Here is a 7,974-nt window from a genome sequence, read left to right as displayed (position 1 = left end):
CTCAGCCATGAGAAAGAGCAAACTCCTAATTCATTCTCTAGTATAACATGAATGAACCTCAAAAACATGCCGGTTAGCAGAAGCCAGAAACAAAGGACTGTATGTTGTAATGTGCTATTTATATGAAAGTTTTAGAAAAGAAAAAATCAAAGATCAGGTCGGTGGTTGCCTGGGGCCAAAGGGGGAGTAGAGGTTGGCCGTGAGCGGGTAGAAGGGAACTGTTGGGATGATGGAAGTATTTTTGTTGACAGTCACGCGACTGTCTATGTATAACTTACTAAAGCCCATCTGATTGTATTGTTTAAATGGATTACTTTCATGGTATATAAATTACACCTTAATAAAGCCATTAAAAAATGGATGGCCAGTGAAATTTTTAAGTCCTCCTTAAGACAGCTGTTCAAGAAACAGGGCAGTATTGTGGATTTCATTGTATTTTGTTGTTTCGGATACTTGGTGAGACCTGTTGAATTAATTTTTGTGTCAAATGTTTTTTGGATTCTAAAGGTGAGACAAATCATTATTAGTTGCCTTTGCCAGAGTTTACTGACAGTAGCAGCTGCATTTCACTTACATGTGAACGTTGGTTTAGAATGATTGGTTTTGTGCCGAACAACTGTTAGCAGCTGGAAGAAATGGTAGTTTCTTAGGTTAATACTGTATTTTTGCACAATAGTTCAGAAGTGTAGGTTAACCTCCACCTCTCAGTTCTTCATGAAGGAAATGGATGACAGCTTAATACCTCTGTATTTTTTAGATACAGAGAGGCACACCCTTCTAGGCCTTGGGTGCCCACCCTCCTGTCCCCAGCCCCACATACATGGAGACAGCAGGAATTCTGGACATAAGACCCTTGAGGATGAGAGGTAAAGTGCAGCCAAGAGAACCCCCTGGAGCAGGGCCTGGCCATGTCTGCACCAGCCTAGGAATAGCGGTCTCTAGGGACATTGAATTTTACATCCTCAGATAAAATTAGAAAATGACCTAATTTTAATGATAAAGTCAACAACTCTAGAACATCTTGCCTATGACTCAGCCTGTGTGCATGTGTGCTAAGTCGCTTCAGTCCTTTCTGACTCTTTGCACCCCTGTGGACTGTAGCACACCAGGCTCCTCTATCCATGGGATTCTCCAGGCAGGAATATTCAAACAGAAAAAAATTGTTCTGTAAACAACCAATTATTTGCCTAAAATTCATTCGGCCATTTTCCCAGATAAAATACCAGTTATTTAACCAAATTTTTCTTTTTCTTTTCTCCCCTCAAAGTAAATCCTTTATTCAACAAAGATTTAAGGGACTCTCATATTTGTCATGGACACCAAAGATAAGATATACTTGCAAGGATAAAAGACACATGGAGCTGAGGGTGGAGGCCTGACGATACACAGTCGGCCTCCATGGGGAGGAGGCAGGGGCCTTCAGAGAGGCATTGTTGCAGGAAGCTTTGGAGCAGGGAATGTAGACTGCTGAGATTTGGAGGATGAATAGGACTTGATTGTTAGCCAGGTTGGGGGGACCATAAAGCTGTGACATGGGGGTATAAAGAAGAGCGAACAGGGTCAAGAGATGCAGCGAGTCTGAGTGACGTGACTTTGTGGCTGGCTGAATTTGAAGAATAGGAGAGAAAGCAGCATCAAGGCTGCGTTCAACTTTGGACAGGGCCATCTCAACAAGTGGTGATACCATTCACTGAGGTGGGAATACAAGACACCTAGGACGTTTATTTGTTTTGCTTGCTGGTTTGGGAAGCCAAGAAATCACTCCAGAGATTTTATCAGAGGAGTGTAGCTGTTTGCACACACTTGACTGAACTTTAAAGATGTCCCTCTTTGACCCGTCTGTGTTCTGGGAGAACACGGAGCAGTAGGGAGGAGAGTGAAAACCCACCTGGCCTTGGTGGTCTGTGCTTGTGGCATCACATCTCGGGCTGTGGTGGGACTCGTGTTTACAGGTAAGGTCACTGATAAGAGCTTCAGGGCAGTTACAGAGTGGAGATGTTCTCTGAAAGCCAGTCAGGTTTAAGAACTTAGTAATTCCTTTTGATTACTTTTTCCCATTTGACTTCTTGTCTCTGCATTTTTGTTACTTACAAAGTCCAGTCTTTATACTTCTTTGGTATAAAGAAGATTAAAAAGGTGAATTTTAGAAAAGATAGCTCCATCTTATATATGTATTAGCTCATTTAACTTTTAAAATAGCCCTGTAAAGGAGGTACTTTTAACCATTAATTTATGGTAAAGATTGCTAATTACTAATAAAGGTATTTAGAAATCAACAGGTTTAAAATTTTTGACATGTCATTAACACAAAGCATAAACTCTTATTCATATCCATTGGCGTTAGCATGTAAATGAGGCTGACAGTTCATTGTTTTTTTTAATTCTAATTATGTCTGCCTTGTCCTTTTGGAAGAAGTACACTGGTGGCAGATGTGCCCGTGTGCTCAGTCGTGTCCGACTCTTTGTGACCCCATGGACTGTACCTGCCAGGCTCCTCTGTCCGTGGGGTTTCCCAGGCAAGAACACTGGAGTGGGTTGCCATTTCCCCCCTACCAGGGGATCTTCCCAACTCAGGGATCAAACCTGTGTCTCCTGCATCTCTTGCAGCGGCAGGCGGATTCTTTACCACTGAGCCACCTGTGAAGCTCCAACGAATAAATCCAGAAAGTAATCTTATTTTTATACTTTTTGAAAATACTGAAAAATAGTTTGGAAAATAACTCCTCTAATTCTCAAAATTTTTGCTCACTATTCCTTTATTTTTTAATGATCATGAATATATTACATTAAACCCAAATTACTATGTAAACCATTATTTTGAATCTACATCAAAACAGTACAACTTAAAACTAGGTTTTACCCATTGCTTCTAACTTAGCTTTCAATAATACGTGGTCAGATCCTGCTTTAAATGTCCTCCTGCTTGACGCACCTTGATGAAGTAAGTTTCTTGACCTCAGTTAGGCTGTTTTCCTCGTCTTAAAATGCAGACCATGAGGTATGTGTTCCAGTGCTGTAAAATTCAGAAATAATTTCTTGGGCGAGAGTGCCAGTGTAAACAGGCAATTTCCTTCTGTGCCAGAAGAGGGCGTGCCTGTGTTGCCAGCCTGAGCTGAGGTCACAACTCTTTTCCAAGATGTGGCTGAAAAGTTAGGGACAAGTGGATTGCTAGGAAAATGTGAAAGAAAAAGATTTTTTGACAGTGTCAGGAAAGAGATTGTTGTGAATAAGATTCCTTTAAGATATGAAAGCTTTTGCTGACATAGATCATTGGAGATTTCTGCTGCCAGTCAACAACACCCCCTCCTTTTTTTGCCTGTATCTGAGAATTTTTTTTTCCTCCTTCTTTGCAACTGTCTATAATATCAAACAAAGAATCCAAAGTTTAGTTTCATAGTAGTGATCCTGAATAATTAATGTGATTAAAGATAAATTAGGTCTTCCCTGGTGGCTCAGATGGTAAAGAATCTGCCTGCAATGCAGGAGACCAGAGTTTGATCCCTGAGTTGGGAAGATTCCCTGGAGAAAAGAATGGCAACCCACTCCAGTATTCTTGCTTGGATAATCCCATGGACAGAGGAGCCTGGTGGGGTATAGTCCATGGGGTCACAAAGAGTTGGACACAACTGAGCGACTAACATTGAGAACTGTGAAAGATAAATGGGATTGTTTGATCTCAATGCCTTGGATATGTACAAAATCTGTTTGCCCCACATTAGGAGAATGAATTTTTCATCCTGCCTTCCTCCACGCACCTTTTTCCTTGAAGTTACTGCATTCTTTGATATTTTGCTGTCACACGTAGCTCAGGAAGTTGGACAGGGACAAGGAAAAACATGGTTCTGTGAACTAACCCTGCTGTTACTGCTAAGTCGCTTCAGTTGTGTCTGACTCTGTGCGACCCCAGAGATGGCAGCCCACCAGGCTCCCCCGTCCCTGGATTCTTCAGGCAAGAACACTGGAGTGGGTTGCCATTTCCTTCTCCAATGCATGAAAGTGAAAAGCGAAAGTGAAGTCGCTCAGTCATGTCCGACTCTTAGTGACCCCATGGACTGCAGCCAACCAGGCTCCATCCGTGGGATTTTCCAGGCAAGCGTATTAGAGTGGGTTGCCATTGCCTTCTCCGAACCAACCCTAGGGATGTGGAACTAATTTTAACATACCAAATTTTTAAAATTGACAAGATCAGAGCTGAACACAGTGACACTGGCAGTTGTGCCATTATTCTGATAAGTGTGGGGAAATAGTTTCATCTCAGCTATATATTTTATGTGAATATGCTCTTTGATTAAGTCATCCAGGCAAACCCTTTTATTTTGCTAATATTTTTATTATAAATACAAAACTCATGTTTTGTTTTACATAACTGTAATTATACTTTTAACACTTTTCATATTGGAAAATGTTCTGACTCTAGAAAGCAAGATCCATTGGCATCTCCTTTAACTCTGAATCCTACTTTCAGAAGTTTTCTCTGGGGGTTGTTCCTAGTAATAAACAGTGTCTAAGTTCAGAGTCAAACTGCCCAGATTCAAACTATGGTGCCACTGAGTTTGAAATGTAATATAAGCAAAGTTAGTCTTATACTTTCTTTCTCATTTGAAATTTGATAATTTCTTGAGCAGGAGAAAGAGAGGTGCAGTTACTGTAGAAGTGATGCCCTTTAGCTTTGCAGCAGCCGATTTCAAATGGTCCTTCCTTGTGCATCACAAGGAGTTAGAAACTTGTAGATACTTTTGAGATTGCTCAATTTAAAAAGAAAGACTGTAAAAGAAAAAAAGAACTCTGTATTTCTATTTTCTTTGCTTCCCCTGTGAAATTTGGTCTTGTTTCAAGATGTGGGAGCACCTGTGATAACCTCCTGTCCACATGACAGTCATCTATCTTCTTTATTTTTGTTTAAAAAAAAAAAAGTGAAGGTAGAGAATAGCTGATACAGGGACAAGATGTTCTTTTAAAGTTACTTTTAAAAATTACGGAATATTTCAGGCATACAAAGAAAGCATAATGAATGTTATAGAATTAAAGTGTTGGGAGTACAGATATCTCTTTGACAACCTAATTTCAGTTGTTTTGGATAAACATCCAAATGTATAGTGGCTGGATCATATGGTAGTTCTATTTTTAATATGTTAAGGAACCTCTGTACTGTCTTCCATACCAGATGTAGCATTTTACATTCCTGCCAACAGTGCACAAGGGTTTCAGTTTCTTCACATCCTTGCCAACACTTGTCTGTATGCGTATGTGTGTGTTTTTAATAACAGCTATTCCAACAGGTGTGAGGTGACATCTCATTGTGTATTTGCATTTCCCTGATAGTTAGTGATGTTGAGCATCTTTCCATATTTCTGTTGGCCGTGTGTATGTCTTCTTTGGGGAAAAGCCAATTCAAGTCCTGGGCTCATTTTTAATCATTTCCTTATTTATTTATTTACTATGTATATATTTATTTATGCTAATTGAGTTGTAGCAGCCATAATATCGATATCATGGATATTACTTTATCAGATATGTTCCTTTTCACTCTGTTAAATTCTTTTCTTTGTTCTGCAAAAGCTTTTTTGTTTAATATACAGATATTTGCCTATTATTGCTTTTGTTGCATGCCCAGTGTCATGAAGCCTTTCCCCTATGTTTTCTCCTAGGAGTTTTACAGTTTTGTGTCTTAATGTTTAAGTTTTGCAACCATTTTGAGTCAACTTTTCTATGTGGCATAAGATAAGGGTCCAGTTTCATTCTTTGCCTGTGGATATCCAGTTTCCTCAGCATTGTTTATTGAAGAGATTGTCTTTTTCTGTTTTGTGTATTCTTGGCGCCCTTATTGAAGACTTTATAGTCATGGATTTATTTCTGTGCTCTCTCTTCTGTTCCAGTCTACATGTCTATCCCTCTGCCTGGACCAGTTTGAGAATTAGCTTTCAGTTCAGTTCAGTCGCTCAGTCGTGTCCGACCCTTTGCGACCCCATGAACCGCAGCACGCCAGGACTCTCTGTCTATCACCAACTTCCGGAGTCTACCCAAACCCATATCCACTGAGTCAGTGATGCCATCTAGCCATCTCATCTTCTGTCATCCCCTTCTCTTCCTGCCTTCAATTTTTCCCAATGTCAGGGTCTTTTCAAATGAGTCAGCTCTTTGCATCAGGTGGCCAAAGTATTGGAGTTTCAGTTTCAACATCAGACCTTCCAATGAACACCCAGGACTGATCTCCTTTAGGATGGACTAGTTGGATCTCCTTGCAGTCCAAGGGACTCTCAAGAGTCTTGTCCAACACCATAGGTCAAAAGCATCAATTCTGCTCTCAGCTTTCTTGACTAGACAGACCTTTGTTGACAAAGGAACGTCTCTGCTTTTGAATATGCTATCTAGGTTGGTCATAACTTTCCTTCCAAGGAGTAAGCGTCTTTTAATTTCATGGCTGCAGTCACCATATGCAGTGATTTGGAGCCCCCCCAAAATAAAGTCAGCCATTGTTTCCACTGTTTCCCCATCTATTTGCCATGAAGTGATGGGACTGGATGATATGATCTTAGTTTTCTGAATGTTGAGCTTTAAACCAACTTTTTTACTCTCTTTCACTTTCATCAAGAGCTCTATAGTTCTTCTTCACTTTCTGCCATAAGGGTGGTGTCATCTGCATGTCTGAGGTTATTGATATTTCTCCCGGCAATCTTGATTCCAGCTTGTGCTACTTCCAGTCCAGCGTTTCTCATGATGTACTCTGCATAGAAGTTAAATAAGCAGGGTGACAATATACAGCCTTGACGTACTCCTTTTCCTATTTGGAACCAATCTGTTGTTCCATGTCTAGTTGTAACTGTTGCTTCCTGACCTGCATACAGATTTCTCAAGAGGCAGGTCAGGTGGTCTGGTCTTCCCATCTCTTTCAGAATTTTCCACAGTTTATTGTGACCCACAGTACTTCTTTAACTATCTGATAGAATTCACCAGTGACCACTGGTGCTGTGCTTTTCTTTGTTGGGGAGTTTTTGACTACTGATTCGGCCTCCTTACACTCTGTTCACTTTTGCTCTTTCTTCATGATTTGGTTTTGGTGAGCTGTATGTTTCTAGGCATTTTTCTATTTCTTCTAGATTGTCCAATTTGTTGATATATAATTACTCATAGTAGCCTCTTACATTCTTCGGTTTCTGTGGCATCAGTTGTTATGTTTCCTCTTTCATTTCTGATTTTGAGTTTCCTCTTTTCCTTAGTTTAGCTAAATGTTTGTCAGTTTTGCTGTTTTTTTTTTTAAACGTCAACTCCTAGTTTTGATAGTTTTTTCCTGTTTTTCTACTCACTATTTTATTTCTGCTCTAATCTTTATTATTTCCTTCCTTCTACCAAATATGGGCTTAGTTCATTCTTCTTTTTCTGGTTCCCCAGGGTGTACAATTAGCTTGTTTATATGGGATCTTTCTTCCTTTTTAGTGTGGGCTTCCCATGCACCAGTGGTAAAGAATCTGCCGTCCAATCCAGGAGACACAAGAGATGTGTGTTCAATTTCTGGATGGGGAATGGAGTAGGAAATGGCAACCCACTCCAGTATGCTTGCCTGGAAAATTCCATGGACAGAGGACCCTGGCCAGTTCAGTTCAGTCTCTCAGTTGTGTCTGATTCTTTCAGCCCCATGGACTGCAGCATGCCAGGCCTCCCTGTCCATCACCAACTTCCGGAGCTTGCTCAAACTCATGTCCATCAAGTCCGTGATACCATCCAACCATCTCATCCTCTGTCCTCCTCTTCTCCTCCAGCCTTCAGTCTTCCCCAGCATCAGGGTCTTTCCCAGTGAGTCAGTTCTTCCCATCAGATGGCCAGACTATTGGAGCTTCAGCTTCAACATCAGTCCTTCCCCCTGAATATTCAGGACTGATTTCTTTTAGGATGGATGGACTGGTTGGATCGCCTTGCAGTCCAAGGGACTCTCATGAGTCTTTTCCAACACCACAGTTCAAAAGCATCAATTCTTTG

This window comes from Capricornis sumatraensis, chromosome 5 (assembly GCF_032405125.1).
Source record: "Capricornis sumatraensis isolate serow.1 chromosome 5, serow.2, whole genome shotgun sequence".
NCBI lineage: Eukaryota > Metazoa > Chordata > Mammalia > Artiodactyla > Bovidae > Capricornis > Capricornis sumatraensis.
This window is presented reverse-complemented; position numbering follows the sequence as displayed.